Source organism: Pongo pygmaeus, chromosome 8, assembly GCF_028885625.2.
Source record: "Pongo pygmaeus isolate AG05252 chromosome 8, NHGRI_mPonPyg2-v2.0_pri, whole genome shotgun sequence".
Classification (NCBI taxonomy): Eukaryota; Metazoa; Chordata; class Mammalia; order Primates; family Hominidae; genus Pongo; species Pongo pygmaeus.
The window spans coordinates 26665562-26683850 of NC_072381.2; the positions used below are offsets into that span (position 1 = coordinate 26665562).

An 18289-nucleotide genomic window follows, 5' to 3' on the forward strand; every position below is an offset into this window, starting at 1 on the left:
TAATAAATAAATAAATGAAAAATACATTTTCTCTTCCTTATAATTTTATTAATAACAGTTTCCTTTCTCTGGCTTACTTTATTATAAAAATACAGTATTTAATATATATAAAATAATATGAGTTAATCGACTATGTTATCAGTAAGGCTAATAATTGGCTATGGCCAATTATTATTTTAGAGAGATAACAACTGCTTGATCATCACCTGATATTCACCTGACATTCCTGTTAGGGGGTGGGGGGAGCCCTCTCCTGCCCTGCTCATGCCTGACTAGCTACCTACTGTAACAGAACAATGCCAGATTTCAGGAGTACCAAACTGCTGCACAATTGAAAATCCATGTATGTCTTTTGACTCCCCCAAAACTTAACCATGAATAGCCTACTGTTGACCAGAAGCCTTACTGATAATATAAACAGTCAATTAGCACATATTATGTTATATGTATTTAGATAAATACTGTATTTTTACAATAAAGAAAGCTAGAGAAAAGAAACTGTTATTAAGAAAATCATAAGGAGGAGAAAATATATTTTCTATTTATTTATTTATCGTTTATTTACCCTAATTAATACAGCAACCCCATCCCCATGCCCATCACTCTCTATCCCTCACCTTTTAACTTCCCTCAAAAATACTTACATTCCTTGACATGTTAAATATTAATTTGTTTATTGTCTGCTTTCTACCAACTAGAATGCACCATGCATGAGAGCAGAAATTGTTTCCTCTAACTATTTTCATTGTTCTTAGAAGTGTTGGTGCTTAGGAATAGTTTCTCATTAAATAAATGACAGAACTATTTGAAATTGCCTAATTAACACATGCATCTAATTTCTATCTTTATGTCTCCACCACCTTGCCCGACATATAAGCCTTTGAAGACACAGCTGTAGAGGAGAAGGGGAGGGTTATTCAACCGCATTTACAAATCATAACTGATTTTAGCTTCTGTATTTTCAGACCTTCCCAGCGACTTTCTCTCAGGAAACTCCACTCCCAACTGACATGTGCTATTTCCAGCCAGTCCTATGCTATTGAAAATAGTGAGTCCATGAATGCCCTGTGCCGTGTGCATTACTTATTTTCATCAGCAGATCTTCGTAACACACTCCTGGAAGTGGGATGACGGGGTCAAAAGGCGAATCCATACATAAGTTAAATAGATATTGCTCAATTCTCTTCCACGGGGTTCAGACCATTTTGGATTTCTACGAGCAATGCAGACAGTGCTATTCCTCTACACCCTGGCCGGCCAACTGAGCGTGGTTAAACGTGGGGAGGGAGGAGGGTGAGGTTACCAACCTGATGGTTGAGAAAGGGCCTCCGCCCAGCGCACCCTTCCTCCACCCCCACCCGAGAGACAGCTGAACTCCGGGCCGGGACGCGCGTGTTGCCAGTCCAGCCCTGCACCGCGTCCCCTGAGGGCGGGCTGCAGGCGGCCGGGAAGCCTTGCACAACCGGCCCAAAAGAGGAAGCCCAGAAAGTGCTGAAGTAAACACTTAGGCAGACCGTTGCAACATAAATCGGCCTCTCAGTCTTTGGTGGAACCATCACTAGGCCCCAAGTCCCTTAGTCTCTCTTGAGGCGAGGCTGCAAAATGGTTCCATTCGCCAGGAGACGCTTCTGAGAGAAGGGCGCGCGCGGCACAGGTAGGGGAGGGATAACAGAGGACGGCGCAAAGTTTCCCAGAATTAAAAAAAATAAAATAAAATAAAAATCCCTTCAAGGTGGTTGTGTAGTAGGGGTGGGATGGGGGAGAGAAAATTAGGCGCAGACTCGATGAGTTGGAGAAAGCAGTCCCTAACACGGAGTCCTTTACGCGTATGTTTGTCTGTCCCACTGTCTCTAACCAGGGGCCTTCCTTGCACCTCGGAGCAAAGCAGCTCAGATAGCGCCACACGTCTGCGCGCTGCGTGGGAAGGGCAGGGCTGACAGCACTTCCTCCCCGGGGCAGCGACCTGGAGCGCGGGTGCGGCAGTCTGCACCGCGAGTAGCTTTCCCGGCCGGAGCCTCGCCGCCTTCCCGCGCGCCGCCGCGCCCCGCCGCGCCTCGCAGAGCAGTCGAGGTAAGTGGCGCTCCCAGTCCCGGGAGCCCTGGGAGCGCCAGCATGGGCCCCTCGGGGCTGTCAGGAACCCGTTTGTCAAGCCCGTCGGGTCCGATGCCGGGCGCAGCTCCAGGCTCTGGCCTCGTGAACGCGCGCCCCCCGGCGTGGCCCTCGAGCGCAGCGGGTCCCCAGGGTCCCCTCCGCTGATCTCCACTCTGGACCCGGCTCGCGAGGGTGGGGGTGTGAGGGTTTGGGGTTCGGGTTTGCTTTTTCCCGAGCTATTGCATCAGATTTGAGAGATTTCCTGCCCAGGAAATTGCTGCAAGGTCAAAGGGGAAACTGCTATGAACCCTTGCAAGTCCAGCAGGTCAGCAGGTCAGCAGGTCGGGAGCCCCAGTCTACCGGAATCTGGAGGGATTCTTGAGGGACCAAGGTTAGATGTAGATTAAATGCCAGCCCTGTGAGAATTTGAGTGTGGCTCGCAGTCTGATGCATCTTAGAGTGTTTCCTTCCTCTAAAACTTTTGGACAACTCTTTCCTCTTTTTAAAAATAACTTTTCCCCCCGAATTATCCTCATTTTCATTTTAAAGTAACATAAAGATAGATTTGGACACCAGGCACAGGTTTCATAATTTGGCTTGAAGTGAATGTCCAGAGGGCCTTTTATAGAATGGAGGAAACTAACTAGGGTGTCCTAATGTCTCCAAGAACCTCTGCGCAGGTGTTCCACCAAAGACTTAGCCCGGTGTACCTCTTACTTTCCTTCTAGGTATTTCTTAGCATTCATACCCCTGTGGAACGTGAAATGTGTTTCCTAGAACCACTCAGGGCATAGCGGTTCAAAAGAACTTTTAATGTGATCCTTAACGAGACGGAGTGCTAGAGGAAAGTAACAAAAGAAAAGGGCCCGTGAGTTTATTATGCCCCCAGATGTTTTTTTCTGGTGGCATAACGTGGTTTAAACAAAGGTGCCGGTACTAGCTACTATTCATTTTAAAATCTGGGTCTCCAGATAGAAATTCCAGAAAGTAAAACTTTGTCCTTTTTCAAAAACCTAGAGCAGCGATTTTCCCTCTGGCCTCACTGGAATAATGGATGGTACATGGGCTAGGACGATGATGCTGGCTGGCGAAATTAGCAAGGATCTACTGAGAAATACTTTATAACGTCTTCTAGTGGTATTTCCTGTCTGCTCAACGTGTGTTGTGAAAGGTCTAAGAAATTTAACTTCATCCTTAAACTATTAATAATGTGTGTCCTTAAACTATTAATCCTTAAACTATTAATAATTACTAATATTTGGGGTTTTTCTCAGCACTTGGGAGACCTGGGTTCTGGCTCTTATATCTGCCCCATCTAGATAAGGATGATATTGATTAACTTGCATAACTTCTCCCTGGACTTCAGATAACGTCAGTAAAGTGAGATGATTGGGCTACATCATGTCTGTTCTTAAAACAGCAATTGAGGAGTTGCTATAATTCTTTGAATTGGTCCCAACTGGAATACTGGCAACATTATATCAACATTAGAATTGCTGATCATGAATTTTTTAAAAATGGAGAAAATAATCATAATCATGATAACAGTTTACATTCTGAAATATCAATATCTTTGAGGTCTTTTGTTTCTGAGAAGTTCCTGTAAAAGCGCAGTCAATATCTGGCCTATATGTAAAAAGGCAAATTTCCATCTTATTTGAAAACTGAGATAAGAAACAGCCCAAACTTGAACAGGTCAATATTATATTTTGAAATCCTTTAATTGCTATTTCTCAAGAAATACAACTTTGTAATATGAATTACTTTATGGCATTACTTTAAATCTTAAACACAATACTTACTAGGTTTTATAGTATTTATTACATTTTTTGTATTTTTATATCCTAAGAAGGTTCACCAGTTATCCACTATTGATTTGCCTTTTTTCACTCATCAATGAAAGTTTTAAATAGTTCCATATTATTATTAGAATGAGCTACTTATAAAGTTCATTGCCATAAATGTCTGTTTGATATGTCACTTTGAATTTTCTTTAAGCCATCTTACCTCCAAAGATCATTATTATTTTCATTTTCTTCTAATTCTCTTCAGTTTTATTTTAATTATTTTTATGCCTAAAACATTTTAGTGAGTCCACAAATCTTATAATAAATTGTCTGCTTTCCATAGCCTATTGGACCATAATCTTTACAATTTTATAGGACCCTATGAGTTTATATTATGGAGACTAGAGTGATCTTAGGAATTCTCACCTCAAAATAGAAGAATTTTTATTAACACAACTGGTATTTTCTCAGTATGAAAATGTGTGTGTGTGTTTTATGTCACTGCTGTCATCTAAGAGGCAAGTCACTTAAAGCTTAAGCATTTATTGTAAATTCATGTACATAATAAATGCCAGATTTTAAGGTGTAAGTTTTCTACACTGGTTGCATGGGGATTTTAAAATACGTATTACACTTTTAATTATCATGAGAAACATGACTGTTAGAGAAAACTGCTAGATATCTGGAACAGTAATCATTAGGTTTCTCTTGAAAAGAGAGAACTAGCCACATAAAGGAATGCCATTACACCTATACCCAGTTAAAGAGACTAGATTGTACCTGCAGCTTGGAAGGGCAGACCCTGAGGACAGCTTTTGGGGGACTAGAGGATGTGACCTGCCACCACTGCATCATCATTTCCTAGCCAATTTGTGATCCCAAAATGAGGGCTCCAAAGATGTTGGCTAAATGTGCAGAATGTATTAATCTCACTGAGTGGCACCATGGAAATGTCACAAGCCCCTGAGATCCCATTGGCTCCACTGGTCCCAAACCTCAGGCATGAGCAAGCAGAGAGGTAACACCACTCCAAGGCATCACACATTCTCATTATTCCACATATTCTGGAGCTTGATTCCATGATTCAGTTTTAAAACATTTCCTGGGCGTTGACCATGAACTTGAATAATTAAGAATCATAAGAGCTATGTTCTTTCTTTTCTGTCAACTCGGTTTTCTCTTTGATCATCATATAGTAATAGTAAATAATAATTATTATAATATTTACTTATAAATACTACCAGGCCCTGTACTAACTAATTGAGATGTGTCATCTTGTTAATCATCACATCAAGATGAAAGCACAGAGAGAGTAAGAAACTTACGCAGGAAGTAAGAAACAGAGCTGTTGTTTGAACGGGGCCATCTGATAGCAGCACCCATGAAAAAACCTGGGGCCTTTCCACAATGAGTTTATAGTCTAGAAAAGGAGATGTAACTAGATGTAAGAGGAGATGTAGAATTCCATGTGGAACCAGAGTTGAGTGCTGCGGGACTACATATCGGGGTCCCTGGTCTCCCCAACCAGGGTCCGGGGAGAAGGATGAATAGAAGGAAATCAAGCAAAGAAATTGTCGTGTTATCACGGGAAGGCAAGTTAATACAATCAACTTTGAAGTTATTATCTTTACGTGTGCCTTGAAAAAAGAATCTGCTTTGTTAGCAATCGTGTTTTCATTTTTGTGTTTGTTTTATTCTAATCCCACGTGACAGCCGGCTAGGTTGATTAAATCAACAAGCAAGCAGTGAGTTTAGTATTTTTTCTAATTCTGTTGGGGATCTTTTCGATTTAGTTTCATGTTACAGACTCATCAGTGAGATGGTTGTGGGCTGGGATGGGGGATAAATGCTAAATCACACAGCAACTGTGTTTCCCCAAACCGACTGGAGGGTTTGCGTCCAGAGAGCTACATCACATCATACTGGAGAGAAACAAAAAATGATATTAGAGCAAGTGAATCATGACTAGATTCATTTCTTCCTTCATGTTTTATTATGAAATGCTTCATATCTACAAAAGATGATGTATATATGTAAATCACAACAAATAATAATAAAGCCAACATCTGGGTACCTATCACCCAGCTTAAGAAGTAGAATATTTACCAAGGCATTTCCTGGTCTCCTTCTAATAACATTTCCCCATTTCCCAGCTAGAGGTAATCATTATTCTGAATGTGCTAATTTTTAAAAAGCTTTTAGGAAGCATGTACATACATTTGTAAAGGATGGTGTCCAACTGGGGATTAAAGAACACTGGCATGGCAGACTGGAGTCAGGTTCTCCACCAACTCTGGGTGGTCACAAGTAGTGTGTGCTGTTCAGTAAAGACAGCTTACTTTAATTGAATAGCGTAAAAACAATATGTATTAGAAATAGTTAATAGTAAGTACCACCGAAATTATACTATCTTAGACATTGATAAAGTGACCAAGAATCATCAGTAAAGAACTATGAGTTTTAAGTGGAATAAAGAGTATGTGGCGGGGCATGGTGGCTCACACTGGTAACCCCAGTACTTTGGGAGGCTGAGGCAGGAGGATCACTTGAGGTCAGGAGTTCAAGACCAGCCTGACCGACATGGTGAAACCCTGTCTCTACTAAAAATACAAAAAAATTAGCCTGGCATGGTGGTGCATGCCTGTAATCCCAGCCACTCAGGAGGCTGAGGCAGGAGAATCGCTTGAAACTGGGAGGTGGAGGTTGCAGTGAGCCGAGATCATGCCATTGCACTCCAGCTTGGGCAATTCCATCTCAAAAAAAAAAAGTTTCAACTTGAAACTCCATCTCAAAAAAAAAAAGTAACTTATATGAGGAAAATAAATAAAGGAGGCAAAAGAAAAAAGAACATGTAACTTAGGAAGTCATCTCCACTTTATTTATTTATTTATTTATTCATTCATTCATTCATTTTTGAGACAGGGTGCAGGCTGGAGTGCAGCAGCACGATTAAGGCTCGCTGCAGCCTCAACCTCCTGGGCTCAAGCAATCCTCCTGCCTCAGCCTCTCGTGTAGCTGGGATCACAGTTGCGCGTCACCATGCCCAGCTAATTTAAAAAAAATTTTTGTAGAGACAGGGTCTCATTTTGTTGCCCAGGCTGGTCTCGACCTCCTGGGCTCAAGTGATCCTTCCACCTCGGGCTCTCAAAGTCTTGGGATCACAGACATGAGCCACTGTGCCCGGCCAGATCTCCAGTTTAAATACAATTCAATCATTTTCAGTCAAAAATGTTTGCTAAGCACTATTATAGATGCAAGGAATGTAGTGAACAAAAGAGACAAAGATCTCTGCATTTGTGGAGTTTATTCTGGTGGGCAGATACAGATGCTAATCAATAAGCTTAATAAATAAGTAAATAATATAGGTATCAGTAAGTGAAAAGCAAGGTGAAGTTGCAATATGCGATAAGGTGGTCAGGCTGGGCCCTTTCGTTTGCAGGAGACAATGGAGTTAACCAAGTGGCTATCTGGGGGAAGAGTGTTCCAAGCACAGGAAACAGTTGAGGCTGTAGGGCAGGGGCGTGTCTGTGGATTTGAGAAGCAACAAGAAGGCCCATGTAGTTAGAGGTAAATGAGCAAGGGAGAGAGAAATAGATGTGGTTGGAGAAGTATGAGAAGGGTGGGGAGATAGCAGATCACGTGGGGTTCCAGAGGCCATTATAAAACTTTGACTTTCACACTGGGCAAAATGGAGGGGACATTGCAGGATTCTGAGAAGGTGCATAACATGATCTGACTTAAGGCTCACTCTGACTGCTTGAGAATAAACCTGGGGGAGCAGAGGTGAAAGCAAGGAACCCATGACAAAGGGTTGGATTCTGCGTATATTTTGAAGGTAGAGCCAAGAAGATTTCCTGACAGAAGGAATGTGGGGTGTTTGAGAAAGAGGAGTCAAGGATGACTTCAAAGTCTGTGGCCTAAACAACTGGAAGGATGAAATTGTCATCAACTAAAGTCAGCAAGTTGGAGGGGAGATGATTAGAAGTTCAATTTTGGATGTAGATATGAATTATCGTTTGGGAATACTGATGTGCTTATTATATATAAGGCTAAAAGCAGGGTAACCATTTGGGAATATACTGTTATTGCTCCTATTTTGCAAATTAGAAATGACAGTTAAGGGAGTTTAGGAAATTTGCCCAAGGCTACACAGTTTAAGAAATGGGACATAGGCTGCGTGGTGGCTCATGCCTGTAATCCCCACACTTTGGGAGGCTGAGGTGGGTGGATCATGAGGTCAAGAGATCAAGACCATCCTGGCCAACATGGTGAAACCCTGTCTCTACTAAAAATACAAAAATTAGCTGGGCGTGGTGGTGCATACCTGTAGTCCCAGCTATTCGGGAGGCTGAGGCAGGAGAATCACTTGAACCCAGGAGGCGGAGATTTCAGTGAGCCGAGATCATGCCACTGCACTCCAGCCTGGTGACAGAGTGAGATTCTGCCAAAAAGAAAAAAAGAGGAAAAGAAAGAAAGAAAGAAGAAAGAAAGAAAGAAAGAGGAAGGAAGGAAGGAAGGAAGGAAGGAAGGAAGGAAGGAAGGAAGGAAGGAAGGAAGGAAGGAAGGAAGGAAGGAAGGAAGGAAGGAAGGAAGGAAGGAAGGAAGGAAGGAAAGAAAGAAAGAAAGAAAGAAAGAAAGAAAGAAAAGGGGACATAAAACAAAGTCTTTGCAATCCTAAAACCTTTAATTAAACTTTCAAAACTTCGAGAAGGAGTTGATCCAAAATCTTTATTAGGTAGCTAAAATAAGAATATAGTTAGCTAATCAGCAATTTTCTACCTCCAAAATAATCAAAACAATGGAAATTATTTTTGAGAAGTGGAAAGCAAGAAATGAATACTTAAAAGTCCCATCCATAAATTCTTTTTTTAATTGTTCTTAATAGAGATAGGGTCTTGCTATGTTGCCCAGGCTGGTCTCAAACTCCTGGGCTCAAGTGATCCTCCCGCTTCGGCCTCCTAAAGGGCTGGGCTGGGATTACAGGCATAGGCCACCATGCCTGGCCACGTAAATTCTTAACCCGTGATGTAGACTTTATGCAATACAAGGCTTCCATGACTGTGCAGTTTAAAAACAAGATTCTGTGGAGGGGAGGACAGAGACCTTTCCCACAAATAAGTTGTTTGTGCCTGGAGGTTTAAAATGTTTAGAATTTCAAAATCCAAACCAGATTTGGAAGATAGGAATGTTTGCCCCTTACACAACTGGATTTCAAATGGATTCAAGTGTTAGAGCAGGGCTAAAAATTCTCTAGAAGCTGATGAAGAATGTTGGACAACACTGTTAAGATATTTGGAGAGCTGAAAGTGGTTAGGAAGTAACTATTAACAGTGATCGAGATAACTGACATTTCATTTGTCTTAGTTATTAACTGCTATCAAGCCAGTGTAATAACGAAATAGTAATATTCAGTAGAATGCTGCTAAAAGGCATTCATTACCACCTAGTAGAACTGTGTTTTCCATGGGGCAGAATTTCAGTCTTTCAAGTGTGTTTTTAGGATTTCACCTCAAAAAGAAAAGAACAAATTAGTTATGTGGGGGCAGAAGCGGGGAATCCCACAAAATCTTTTTCAGGTGATTTCACATCATATTATAGTGTATTATCACAATTAGGTTACTGATTAAGTAAATTTACCTAAGGCCACTGTTTTTATAGCATTAACAAATTCATGCATCTCTGCTGATCACATAACATTCACAAGTGACAGGGCAATGAACTCATTAGGTTTTGGATACAGTATTGTTTTCCTTTTAAGATAATGGCTTCCTTCTGATTAAATTTCATAAACGGTATGGCTTAGCAAACCAAGAGTATTTCTTCATGTGTTTACTCATTCTGTGGCATTATATTTCCCCTGTTGTAAGCAACACACAGAAATGAAGCTGCTTGGGCCATGAATGTGGGTAAGTGCTGTGCAGTGTGGTGAAAAGATGGCCGTGAGATCACTGCAGAATGCCCAAGCTAAAATGAACAGTACTCACTGTTCCTCAAGGCTGGGTTTACAGAGTGGGCTACAGTACTGACACATACACTTCAGCTGAATCAGACTCTGCTCAATGTAACATAATTGGAACTTTTTTTCCAGTTTCACCACACGTCTATCGATGGCCAACCCCATGCCAGTGTAGGGGGCGTGTGTAGCTAAAATAGGATAAGATATGGCCCCCTGCCCAGCGTGGTGGGTCACACCTATAGTCTCAGCTACTTGGGAGGCTGAGGTAGGAGGACTGCTTGAGGCTGCAGTGAACTATGATCACGCCACTGCACTCCAGCTTGGGTGACAGAGCGAAACCTGTAGATAGATAGATAGATAGATAGATAGATAGATAGATAGATATAGATAGATAGATATAGATATGGTCCCTACCCTCAAGAAGCTTCCAGTCTAGTAGGAAAGACAGGCATGTAAAAAAAATACATTACAGTGCAGAATGTGCAATGTTAGATACAGAAATAATATGGTGCAGATAGTGATTATAGGGCAGTTGTTAGGTGGGGATGATCAAGAGGTGCTTTGAAGGAGAAAAGTATAGAAATGCCTTTCTAGGAGGGGTGCAGTGGCTCACGCCTGTAATCCCAGCACTTTGGGAGGCTGAGAAGGGCAGATCACTAGGTCAGGAGATCAACACCATCCTGGCTAATACAGTGAAACCCCATCTCTACTAAAAAAAACAAAAAAATTAGCCGGCCGTGGTGGCGGGAGCCTGTAGTCCCAGCTACTCGGGAGGCTGAGGCAGGAGAGTGGCATGAACCCAGAAAGTGGAGCTTCCAGTGAGCCGAGATTGTGCCACTGCACTCCAGCCTGGGTGACAGAGTGAGACTCCGTCTCAAAAAAAAAAAAGAAAAGAAAAAAAGAAATGCTTTTCTATACCTTGTGGCCAAATGGAAGAAAGATACGCCAGGCACCAGATGTGTAAAACACTTTAGCAGTGCTGAAGTATAAAATTCAGTGGGAAAGGAAATGGTGAGAATCTAATGTAACACAGAATGAGTAATATTCAGATTACATTAATATGATGTGGTCCCTGCAACCCAACATATTTGAGTCAAATACTGAGGCACTTGCAATAACAGAACTGTAGCACTCTGGAGCAGAGCTGTCCAGTAGAAATACAATGCAAATTACATGTTAAACTTTAAATTTCCTCGGTGCCACATTAGAAACAGTAAAAAGAACCATGACTTTTCTTTTTTTTGAGGGAGGGCCTCACTCTGTCACCCAAGCAAGAGTGCAGTGGCATAATCACAGCCACTCCCATCTCTTTTTTTGATTTTTTTGAGAAACGAGGCACTATGTTGCCCTGGCTGGTCTTGAACTCTTGGGCTCAAGCAATCCTTCCACCTCAGCCTCCCAAAGTGCTGGGATTATAGGTGTAAGCCACTGTGCTCAACTGTGATGTTAATTTCAATCACTTATTTTATTAAATGATATATCCAAAAATGATAATAGCACTCTGGATCAAATGATTATTTTTGGATATTTCATTTAATAAAATAAACTATTAAAGTGTGAATTGTTTGAAGTTATATTAAATTTAATGTTTGAAATTATATTTAACAGTAAAAATCAAGTGACATAAATTTTCACTAAAAATTTTAAAATAATATATTACTTAATTTTGGTATAATTGAAATTATATTACATTTAAGTAATAGTAAGATTATTTCATTTTTTTTAATTTTTGTAGAGATGAGGGTCTCACCATGTTGCCCAGGCTGGTCTCAAATTTCTGGCCTCAAGTGATCCTCCCACTTCAGCCTCCCAAAGCACTGGGATTACAGGCATCCTGCCAGTAATAGTAAAATTATTAATGAGCTATTTTATTCCATTTTTTAATACTAAGTCTTGCAAATCCAGTGTGTTTTCACACTTACTGCACATCTCATTTCAGACTAGCCACAGTTAAAGTGCTAAATGGCCTCATGTGGCTAGTGGCTGAATTGGGCAGTGCAGATTGAGATAAATTCACAAATATTGCACCCTATACTATGTGTTGACTATGCAACTGAAAGGAGGATATTAGGTGAATTCTAAAGTATTCAGAATTTTTTAGGGTAAAGGAAGTAAACAGCATTTGCAATTACTTTGGGGCCTGTCCCTACAATCTGATTTTAATTCATCTTTAAACCTACACCTAGAATGCATTATTTGCCCTCTAGTAACAAAACAACCTCAAATAGTCATTTGCTTGCTTTCCTTTTTATCCTCTTTCTCCCACAACTCCCCACCACCTTATATCTTATGGATTCTGCCTAAAAGTAAGAAGGACTGAAAAAGAACTGGAAACAAATGGCAAAGCAGGATGCCCTAAACCCACATCCGGCAAAATGTGATCTGTTGCCCTAGGCAACCATGGTGGTCAACTCTTCTGTTTTCTTTTTTTTGCTTCCACCTGCTAGTTCACAAGCATAACACTCTCATCGACAGCCACTCTCTTTGTGGCGGTTCTCAGCTCCAAAAATACGCCTGTCTTTCAGGGGAGGGCGGTAGTGCTAAGATTTGGAAAATGGATTGGAGATGCATAGGATATGACTCAAAAAAGACTCAAGGAGATTCCAGTGCAGTTCTTTCCTTGTTAAGAATGGTTAGGAATCACCGTTCTAGAAACTATACTTACAGATGTCCTTCCAGTGGCTTAGTCTTTTAAAAGTGTGCCTGACCTACAAAGAACAATGGCAGTTTAACTCAGTCTCCAGGTGCATGAAGATGCAACAGACAGAAGTAACCATCCCCTTGTGGACTTGGGTGTGTGTTTATGTTTGTGTGTGTATATCTGTGTGTGTGTGAAAGAGAGAGAGAATAAATGACTGACACTTTTTTTTTCCACTGCTGGTTTTAGAGGGAAAACACAATAATAAAAATGATGATGATGATGAGGATGATAGAAATAATAGCTGATACTAAGCACTTCATATGCACCAGGCATTATAATGAGTACTTTACAGGCACTAACTACCTCATCCCTATGAAGCAGGAACTGTTGTTTTGTTTTGTGTGTGTGTCTGTGTGAACCTTTAGTTTCTTTCTAAATTCCAGTTGAATAGAAATATTGGCCTTTGTTTCAAGGGGATATCATCTTGATTGACTAAAAGTGTTCCAGGTATCAAATCATTACTGCCAATGTGATTCCATATTCTCCAATATAGTTGTCAAGTTTTCTCATCAGAACTCACTCAAAGGTGCTTGAAGGCCAGGCACTGTGGTTTATGCCTGTAAACGCAACCCTTTGGGAGGCTGAGGCAGGAGGATCCCTTGATCCCATGAGTTGGAGACCAGCTTGGGCACTACAATGAGACCCTGTCTCTACAAAAATAATAAAAAAGCCAGATATGGTGGCATTCTCCTGTGGTCCCAGCTACTTGGGAGGCTGAAGCAGGAGGATTAATTGAGCCCAGGAAGTCGAGCTGCAGTGAGCCATGATCATGCTACTATACTCCAACCGGGGTGACAGAGCAAGACCCTGTCTTAAAAAAAAAAGTGCTTGAGTATCAGCAACATCCTGTCAGGAACGGTAGTATGGAAAGTAAAATTATGGAGAATGGTTTATAGCATCTCAAAGAAGGGTATAAGAGGGCAAAGGGGGTTGTGTTAAACTCTGGGCAGTTTTGCAGTGGATCAAATACGGGCATTGGAATTGGCATTATATTTATTGGAAGGCTTATACATACTCAGCCATTAAATGAGTCTGTACATGCAAAGCACTTAGAATAATGCCTGGCATGTAGCCTGCACTCAAAAATCAAATATCTTGTTTCAAACATTTAGAACAAAACAAAATTAAATCCCCCCTAGAAGTTACTCTTGAAAACAACTCAAGTATTATCTCCTGTATTTTGACATTTTGAAAACAACTCAAGTATTATCTCCTTGTATTTTGACATCTGAAATAAGCCTTTGTTATTCACATGCCTCTAAGGGCATGAAACATTGTAGATTAAACACAATTTCACAGCCACCATATTTTAGTCAAATAGTCCATAGGTAGATGATAAGAGTATACACTAATATTTCTATTCTTTTCTTTATTCTTCTCCTTCTCTTTATTAAGCAGTTTTGGACAATTACTCTTTGTGGAACACTCCACCATGGCTGTGGAAAACTAGTAAATGTAAAGTTGTTCCCTGACCCCTGCCCTCCTAGAACTCAGATTCTTTTTTTTTTTTTTTTTTTTTTTTTTTTGAGACTGAGTCTCACTTTGTCTCCCAAGCTGGAGTACAATGGCTCAATCTAAGCTCACTGCAACCTCTGCCTCCTGGGTTCAAGCGATTCTCATGCCTCAGCCTCCCAAGTAGCTGGGACTACAGACATGCGCCACCACAGCTGGTTAATTTTTGTATTTTTAGTAGAGATGAGGTATCACTATATTGGTCAGGCTGGTCTCGAACTCCTGACCTCAGGAGATCCATCCGCCTCATCCTCCCAAAGTGTTGGGATTATAGGCGTGAGCCACCGCGCCCGGCCTAGAACTCAGATTCTGTTTCAAGCAATGAGATGCAGATGTGTGAAAAGTGTTAACTATTATAGGTTGGCAAAATATACAGGACGATGAGAGACAGTAATTATTTCTAAGGAAAGAGAAATTGTAAGAAATGAAAGGGGTGTTTTATTTATTTAAAACAAAATAAAGATTATTTAAATCTCTATCATATGAAATTAAGGTGACATGGAAGGCATGAAGGAAAGAAACCAGCTTGGGAGTCACATTAGAGTTGCCTTCGTTTTACTTTAGTTTTTGATAGAGATGGGTTCTCACTATGTTGCCCAGGCTGGTCTCAAATTCCTGGGCTCAAGTAATCCTCTTGCCTCAGCTTCCCAAAGTACTGAGATTACAGGCCTGAGCCACTGCGCCCAGCCTAGAGTTGCTTCCTAATTAAGAATGTATTAATAGTGGATTGAAGCATTTCTCTCAGTCCTCAGGAAGAACTCTGTGCTTTACTTAAGATCTGATGTAACTCAGAGGCACCTTGGATTTTGTAAAGGATGCATTCTGCTTTTGCCATTTGGACATCCAGAATCACATCTGTGGCCAAATTCAGCCACTGTTGAGATCCTATTCTATTTTTCTTCTCTTATCTTGTATCTGTAAATTACCTTAAACTCTTTTTCAGGAGATGTGGAATAAATAAGTAATAAACACTGTAAGAAAGTCATTTATCTTCCCTGCCTCTAAGTTTTCTCAATTATAAAATGAAATGCTTGGATTAAGTTAAACTGAGCTTACTTTCCTAGTTCCAATGTTTTAAGATTATATTCATGAAGACAGGATTGTCCAGGAATGAAGGCAATCTTCAGTTAATCCTCAAAATCAGTAGACATGGAGACTTCCTATATAAGAGTATAAATAACAATCACTTGGCTTAAAACCATTGAATGAAGTCAGGATATTAGATATCAATTATCAACACTTCCTTTCAAAACAAGGCATTTAACTCGTTTTAAGGATGGTTAGAACATGTAAATGTACAAATAAATAAAAGCTCTTTGTGCTGTATATGGTGGCATAGATGAAGACTTACGAGACATCAAATTTACCAATGATCCATTCCAATGACAGACATTTTTTAAATAGTCAGCAATTTTTAAGGTTTTGTTGATTATATCAAACATATTCTTAGACAAAAAAAAGTATGTTTATTCCTTCCCTAAAAACAAATAAAACCTTTAAAAAGGTGTTCCAGTCTTGCATGATTATCTAAGGTAGGAATTGTTTTCGTTGTACAGAAACTAAGCCGAGAGAAAGGTTAAATGACTTGCCCAAGGTCATCCAGCAGCTAAGTATATTTACAAGTACATGGTGCATGTCAGACACTTGAATGAAAATACAAGATGCCATGCCTGAACTCACTGTGTGATGTGAAAGACGGGCATGCACATTATATTAGATGTGGACATGTAGACACCATCACAGACATATTACCAAGGAAGCCACCAATTTCCACCTCTTAATAATCACAATTCATGTTTTCAGAGGACAATGTAGTTATCTAACTATCTAATTTCTCTAGGCCTGATTTTTGTAACCTATAAAATTGGAATCATGTCACTATCTTATAGAATTGTTTTGAGAATTAAATGAGATACTATAGATGTCTGACCTGTAGTAGTTGCTCCATATTTATAGCTCCTATTATTCTTTTTTAAATTTTTATATATTTAGGAGATACAAGTGTAGATTTCTTACATGCATATATTTCATACTGGTGCAGTCTGGACTTTTAGTGAACCCGTCACCTAAATAGTGAACATTGTACCCAATCGGTAATGTTTCAACTCTCCATATTTTGTAGCCTCCAATGTCTATTTTTCCACTCTGTATGGCCATGTATACTCATTGTTTAGCTTCCACTTATAAGTGAGAACATGCAGTATTTGATTTTCTGTTTCTGAGTATAACTCCTACTATTCTTATTTAATTAAGATATACTATCTTAATTTAAATATTTTACATTATTCTTATTATGCATTAATACAAGCTATCATATATTTCATTTTAAGTGCCGGTGGTGGTGCTATGCCAGTACTAAGAGAGTTGAGGTATAAATATTGCTCCTGTAATGTGGCTGAAGAGATTAAAAAATGTCTATAAAGAGATAAACAAGTCATAAAGCAGGTCATGAACTGTCAAAGTCATGATTCTGAAGCTGCCAGAATGGAGCTGTGGGTCTTGAGTTGGCTTTGTATAGTGGGTAGGACTTATATGAGTGGAGAAATGGCACAGAGATAATGGCAATGGTGTGTTTAGAGGAGGAGAAAAACTCCTTTCACTGTAAGCCAAGGTTTAATGAGAAGAGGATGGAGATGGACTTGGAGTGGTGAGCTGGGCATGGATTGTGGATGAGCCCATCCTAACAGATATTTGCTCTGAGCTGGGAGACATGAGGATAGCCTGCATACACAGTGACAGTGAGGGTGGGACACGGCTTTCCTGCCAGGTCCCTGCTCCTCGACTAGAAGCACTGGCCTTCCTCCTCCATCCACTCCTTCATCTCCTGCTTGCCTTTCTCTGATGACGTGGACTTGCCAGATTTGGTGTTTGTCCCCCCTGGACCTAGAATGCTCAAATATCCTATTGACCTGGCCATGGAAAACACTAGTGTTCCTCTGGGCTAAAGCACAGACTCTAGCCCTCCTGAAAAAGGCCTCAAGGGACAGTTGCCCCTGGCAGATACTGGCCAATAAGCACAGGAAAAAAATGCTCAACATCACTAGTCATAAAGGAAATACCAATCAATACCGCAATGAGTACAACCACTGTGGAGAACAATTTGAAGTTGCCTTGAAAAACTACAAATAGATCTACCATATGATCCAGCAATCCCACTGCTGGGTATATACCCAAAAGGAAGGAAATCAGTATATCAAAGAGATATCTGCACTTCTGTGTTTGTTGCAGCACTGTTCACAAGATTTGGAAACAACCCAAATTCCATCAACAAGTGAATGGGTAAAGAAAATATGGTACCTATCCACAATGGAGTACTAGTCAGCCATGAAAAAGAATGTTATCTTGTCATTTGCCACATGGATGGAACTGGGGGTCATTATAAGTAAAAAAATCCAGGCACAGAATGACAAACATGGCATGTTCTCACTTATTTATGGGATCTAAAAATAGAAACAGGCCCAGTGCAGTGGCTCACGCCTGTAATACCAGCACTTTGGGAGGCTGAGGCAGGTGAATCACTTGAGGTCAGGAATTCAAGACCAGCCTGGCCAACATGGCAAAAGCCCATCTCTATTAAAAATATGAAAATTAGCCGGGCGTGATGGTGGGTGCCTGTAATCCCAGCTACTTGGGAGGCTGAGGCAGGAGAATTGCTTGAACCCAGGAGGCAGAGGTTGCAGGATTGCAGGACTTTATTCTGGCTGCTCAGGAATCTGATGGGACAAGGAGCTGAGATCGTGCCACTGCACTCCAGCCTGGACGACAGAGTGAGACTCTGTCTCAAAAAAAAAAAAATAAATAAAAAATAAAAATAAAAACAATTGAACTCATGGAGATAGAGAGTAGAAGGATGGTTACCAGAGGCTGGGAAGGGTAGTTAGGGTGGGGGAGATGTGGGGTAGTTAATGGGTCCAAAAAAACCAGAAAGAATGAATAAGACCTAGTATTTGCTAGCACAACAGCATGACTATAGTCAATAATAATTTAATTGTACATTTAAAAATAACTCAATATAATTGGATTGTTTGTAACACAAAGGATAAATGCTGGAGGGGATGGATACCTCATTCTCCATGATGCAATTATTATGCATTGCACGCCTGTATCCCGTACATATATACACCTATGTACCCACCAAAATTAAAAATTAAAAACAGAGTGAGATACCACCTCACATCCATTAGCATGGCTATAATCCAAAAGAGAGACAATAACAGGTATTGATGAGGATGTGGAGAAATC

General features: G+C 40.5%; 1 protein-coding gene across 1 annotated transcript in view; it reads left to right on the forward strand.

The window, feature by feature from the left end:
* The first annotated feature begins 1173 nt into the window (after positions 1 to 1173).
* LOC129006221 (amyloid beta A4 precursor protein-binding family B member 1-interacting protein) overlaps positions 1174 to 18289 on the forward strand; it is a 130792-nt gene continuing 113676 nt past the window's right edge. The window contains exons 1-2 of the mRNA XM_054435683.2: positions 1174 to 1654; positions 1859 to 2070. The gene's annotated coding sequence lies outside the window, so the exon portion shown is untranslated. The remainder of the gene's footprint in view (positions 1655 to 1858; positions 2071 to 18289) is intronic.